The following is a 5,866-nucleotide window of genomic DNA, read 5'->3' as shown; positions in this document are numbered from 1 at the left end:
TACCTCATTAATCTTCCATTGCTATCCGCTTCGAAGTTTTCTTCCAAACTAACTTTTGATTCATTTAGACTTATGTAGTGCTCAAAATTGTTCGCACGTTTTTTACTTGTTTTACCTACTACTTCATATTCAATTATCCTTGGCACTAAACTAACCTCACAGGAAATGTCGTTTAGTAAAACAAAACACCTTTTATTATTCAAATCTGAAAAGTTTTTGACAACACTAGAGTTTTTTAAGGAACATGCTAAAGCGTAGCTGAAACTTTGAGTTAAATAAACTCCAGGGCCATAAATCCCCTCAACAGAAGGGACAAATCCGTTTTCAAGTATACCAATAACGTTTTCTTGACTAGTCCCATGACATAACAGTAACTTTCTTGTTTCAGCCTGATTTTTTAATTCACGTTCTGAGACCCGGTATACAATAAACTCCTTTAAAACTGGTTTTTGACACAAAGAATTTGAAAAGCATTTTTTAATGAGCATTGAGTCCGCGTCTTCGGGCTTCAACTGTATCAAGTTGTGCCTAGAAGTTTTAGGTAGAAATTCTTGTATATCAAAACTGGTTTGATGTTTGTCTTTAAAGTGGTTCATTTCAGTATTTTACTTTAAGACTTTGCTTTCTTAAATGATTTAAAAACTGAGTTGCTTGAAAGTGAGTTTTATTTCTACTTAATGTAATTAAGAATGTAAATTAAATTATATTAAATAATCTCTAAGCTAAAAGAAAGTTAGTTACGTATATACAACTAAAAAAAAAACTTGTTATTTTTTTGTATTATTAGTGTGTTTGTTAACATGAGTGAAGTTATGGTTTTTTTTATATGTTTTTAGCAAACCTACTACAAAAGTATACAATCGTTGAACTTTTTTGTTCGTGTAGTTAACTTCGTTCTACATTTAAACAGTACGTAATCATTAAAAATTTGTTTTCAATTTATCTAATTGGTACTTACATTGTATGTTTTATATACAAGAAATATACCGATTCAAAAGATTATTATAGACTAATTCAGTGTAGTTTTTGATGAATGCCTAAAAATCAAGTTGTTTTTTCACAAAGGTAATAAGTTTTTTATAATTTAAATGTTTTTAAAAGTATGTTTTGTAATCTTTACACTCTTAAAAATTAGCAATATTTCTAATCTATTTTATATATAAAAAAGTTAATTAATAAATAAATTATAAGTTGTAAGCAAGCTTAAAATATTTTTTGTTTTTTAAGTTACATACATTTTACATCTAAATGTTATAAGTATATTTTTTTGATATTCGTAATTTTATGTAAAAAAAATGTTTTATCTTCTATTTCATGTTATATAGTTATAGAGAGTTAAATTCATAACTAAGCCAGTTTTTTATTAAATTTTATATACAAAAGTTAAAATCTGCGCTTTTAGTATTAGCAAAAAGTATTTATAGTTTTTTTAAAAATAAAATACTTTTATAATCTATCATCGACAATATTTTTTGCACATTTTCAAAAGTACAAACAAACAAAGAGTGTTTATAACAATTTAACTTTTAAAGTGTAACGACTATTGAAAATTATACTTTTCAAAGTTAGCATACTTTTTTTTTAGTAATTAATATTGAAATTTAGCTTTAAACTTTGTTGGTAATCATTATGGTATCAATTTAGTAAAAAACTTTACGAAACGTCTTTGCTTTAACTTTAACAAATTACATTAAGAAGGTTTTTATAAGGTAAAAAATCTTTAAATAAAATTTTAAAATGTAATAAAACTTTATATTAATTATTACCATCTATATCTTATATAGTAACCTGTCATCTATGTGTAAAAAAATCAAAACTTAATTTTATACTTTTAAAGCTTGTTAGTCTATCTGGGATTATTTTGTGTAAACAAACATTTCTCTTAGCTTTCTCGAAACCGTTGTTTGAATTTACAAAACATCGTTGTTTATTCTAAGGAGTTAATTTCTTTATAATAATATGTGATAATATTAATTTTCTTTGATTTTAATATAATATAGAGAGCATTTTAAAGTTTTTCGTTATTCGGCAGTATTTTTTCTAAGCGATGTGCTTTAGCATGTTTAATTACAAACATGTTAGACTTAAGATGCTTCTTTTACTTAAGCTATAAGATACTTTTTAAGTATTGTTTTATCATTTGTGTTCAACTGTTGTCAAGTCCTTTTTTTGTTGTGACGAAAATGCCCAGATACTTGCTGAGTCATCATTAAAACAATGTAAAAACTTTATTTTTAAATAAGTTTTTTATATGCTTTGGTAGGGTAGGTTAGGATTAAGGGTACAAATAAAAAAAATATTTTGGGTAAGGTGGGTTAAGTTTAGGGTATAAATATTAAAGAAAAAAGAAAATAATAATTGATGATTCAACAAATATTAGATAAAACACTTTTTATTTAAAATCTGACCAACTATTGTCTTAGTGCAGTGTTACGTAGTTAACATGTATCGTTCTGCTTTTTATTTCATTTAAATAAAATAATACTTTTAGTTTTTTTTATACTAAACTATATGTTTCTGTACCCTACCTTTCATATTCTCTATTACTCATGAGAACCTTTATATTGACATATAGGTAAGCACTTTTTAGCTGAAAAATTATGTATTGAAAATGTAACTTTTTTTAATTTGAAACTAATAATACTTACCTGAATTTAGTAGCACTCAAGTAATATATACTGCTAAAATTTTTAATAAATTAAAACTAAAGGAATCACAAAAAAAGGTCTTACAAATTGTATATTTAATCTAAATTTAAAAAAATATATATTACAGTTTATTTGTTTAACATAGAATTTCAATTTAAATTCTCACACCCTCCAATTAAAAAAAATATATATTTAAAAGATCATAAACAGTTTAGATAAAGAATTTAATGGACAGTGCAGTTAATATAATACTCCCATGACTGTATGTAAAATGTAAAAAAACTGTAAAAAAGCGATATAATGAACAATGCAATTTCAAATTAGCTTTTTTGAATAAATACAAATAAAATAAGGCGTAATAAAAGTTCTCATTAAACTTTATTTATTTTAAATTAGTAGTATACTATTTATACTACGTAAATCTGAAACGTTCTAGAGAATACATGACAGATTAAAACACATGATTTAAAAATAATATCATATATAAATATACATATAGATACATGCTAACATAAAAATACTCATGACTTATAATATACATGCATACATTCTACATGTTTTGTGTAGAAAGTTTTTGTCATGGCTAATTTTGCTTTGATGTAATTTGTAGAGTTTAATGGAGTTTTACATATTTTTTATATGTTTAATGTAGGTAATTTTAGACCAAAATTTCTTATGTACGCAATGCTTGCACAGCACGCACTTTTTTGCTAAGTTTCAAATTAGTACTTAGGTTGCAGGTTACCGTATTATTCTGTATAGATAATGCATATTTTAGAAGATTGCATTTAAAAACTCAAAGAAAAATAACTTAATCTTTAAATACAAATTTTCTTAGCATACTTTCTACATTAGTATATTTAAAAGAATATTGGTAATTTATTATAAAATCAAACATTAATTTTTATTTATTTGTTTATTTTTGAAAATCATGTATAAACAGATCTTTGATTAATGAAAATGGTAAAAATATGTTGTACGGACTAATTGCGGAAATAAGCGTTTTATTTTCTTTTGATAAGCAGTAAACTTTAAAAGTTTTGTATATATATATATATATATATATGATAGTAAATGATTTTTTTATACATTAAGTCAGACATGTGCTTTTATTTTTCGAAAAAGTTTCAATAAAAAGAATAAAAGAAATAATGTAATAAAAACTAATTATCAAACTATAATATCTTTCTTATTATAAAACATTCATTTAAAAATCAATTTGCCAGTCAAGTCGTAAAAGCTCATTGTGTTTAAAAAAAAAAATTAAAATTTATTCATTAATATTATCTCGTTGTTAAGTTTAATAACATTCGACAAGACTTTAAAACAAAAAAAAAAAAGACACTTTATCTTAATGGTGTTATACGTCATACTTGCAGAGAACTTTATTGTAATTTTAAGTATTTAATTCTCAAAAAACAGAAAAATATTCGTACACAAACAATTTTTTCAATGTTACTTTCATAACTTTAATTTTATTTTTTAAGTTATAAAGTTTTTAATCATGCTTTCTTTTTGTCGTTTTCTCATGTTTTTCCCGTACTAAAATTTTTTTGTAAAAACAACTTTATGCCGTAAATCGTAAATAAAAAATGACTTTAGTCATTTAAAAAATAAATTAAAAATAGGCAGTTTACTCAATGTTTAAAAATAATTTTGAATAATCTTATTTTTCTACGCCTAAAAATTAAATGAACTAGTTATAGCGCAATATGTTACATTTTTTCAATACAGGTACTTAAACATAGCGTACATTAAAGTTTTAGTAACATACATTTATTTTTTTTTATTTTTCAAACTCAACTAATGCTGTAGTATTAGAATAAACACATAACTGAGTGTAAATACAGTTTATTCCACGACAAATTAGTTTTTGATGTTTAAGAATACTTTAAGTAAAAAAAGTTTAATTTTTCAAATAAGCATCATAATAGTATAATCGAAGCACCCATCTTAATAGTACTTTTCTTTCTGTTTCAAAAAATAGTATGTATAAGCTTTGTATTTATTTATCTGTAATACGCTTTAAAGTTTAAATATCAGTAAAATAAAAATGTTTTAGTTACTTGATAAATAAATAAGTTCGTAGTGTGAAACTGTTTGCATTTTAAATAAGTGAAGTAAAACATCACTACAGAATTAAAACTTTCCAAAGATAAATAAAAACTTAAAAAAGAACGTAATCAAAAACAAAGGGAACAAAATACAATACATATATAACGTGAAATAAATGATTGTTACTACAGGTATAATAAATCAAACTAGCAAATAAACTCACGCTGACGAACACAGTTTATCGTTGTTCAAGTTATTCTATTTGTTTTATTATTATTTCTCACAAGGCATGTTAGAAAGAGAATTAAAATTTTTAAATTCGACAATTTTTTTTGGGATTTAAATTACTTACGATTTCATTTGTTGAAACGAAAATTTTCTGTCGAGAAAGATCTAGAACAGCTAGTTGGAGCTAAATAAATTAGTAGTACAAAACACTTACTGAAATCTCTAAATTCATGTGCTACAAGTATTACAAAACTAAAAAATACTTTTGAGACAAACATAGTTTCGTAACAAAATATCTATAATTGCATCAAAACTTTATTTACTTTATGTTAAAATTAAAAGCTTTTGTAAGATGTCCTGTTTTTAGATTTACAAAATCTTTTGCTAAACAGGTGATAAGTTTCTACTTTAAAGTATTTCTACGTATTTTGTTAAATGTTTTATATATAATTAATACAGTTTCGAATACCACACTATAGCAATTTTTTTTCTCAAAATTTCATCTATTATAAACGTTTCTGGGATAAACACCTATTATAAAATGAATAATAAATAAAAATATTCCTTTATTACTATTTAAATTTCAGCGATAAAAATTAATGCATTGTTAATTAAACAAATACTTGATTTTCAACATTATTGAAAACGTAAAAAAATACAAACAGACTTCATAAATTTTAGATGTTTTAAATTAATTTACTCAAGAAATTGCTTTGATATACACATTCTAATTCAATAATTCGATAACAACTACTTATTATTTTTTATTATAATTTGATTCATATAGCTGCATTCCATTTCACATAATTCTAAATTTATTTCTAAACAATAAGTACAGTGATTAGTGCGAAACATTGTAAAATTAAATCATTTAAAGTATTCAACTATATGTAATTTTCTAATCGCACAAATATGTAGAAATAATCACAAGACAA

Source organism: Thalia democratica, chromosome 3 (assembly GCF_965202585.1).
Source record: "Thalia democratica chromosome 3, ktThaDemo2.hap1.1, whole genome shotgun sequence".
NCBI classification, from domain to species: domain Eukaryota; kingdom Metazoa; phylum Chordata; class Thaliacea; order Salpida; family Salpidae; genus Thalia; species Thalia democratica.
This window is presented reverse-complemented; position numbering follows the sequence as displayed.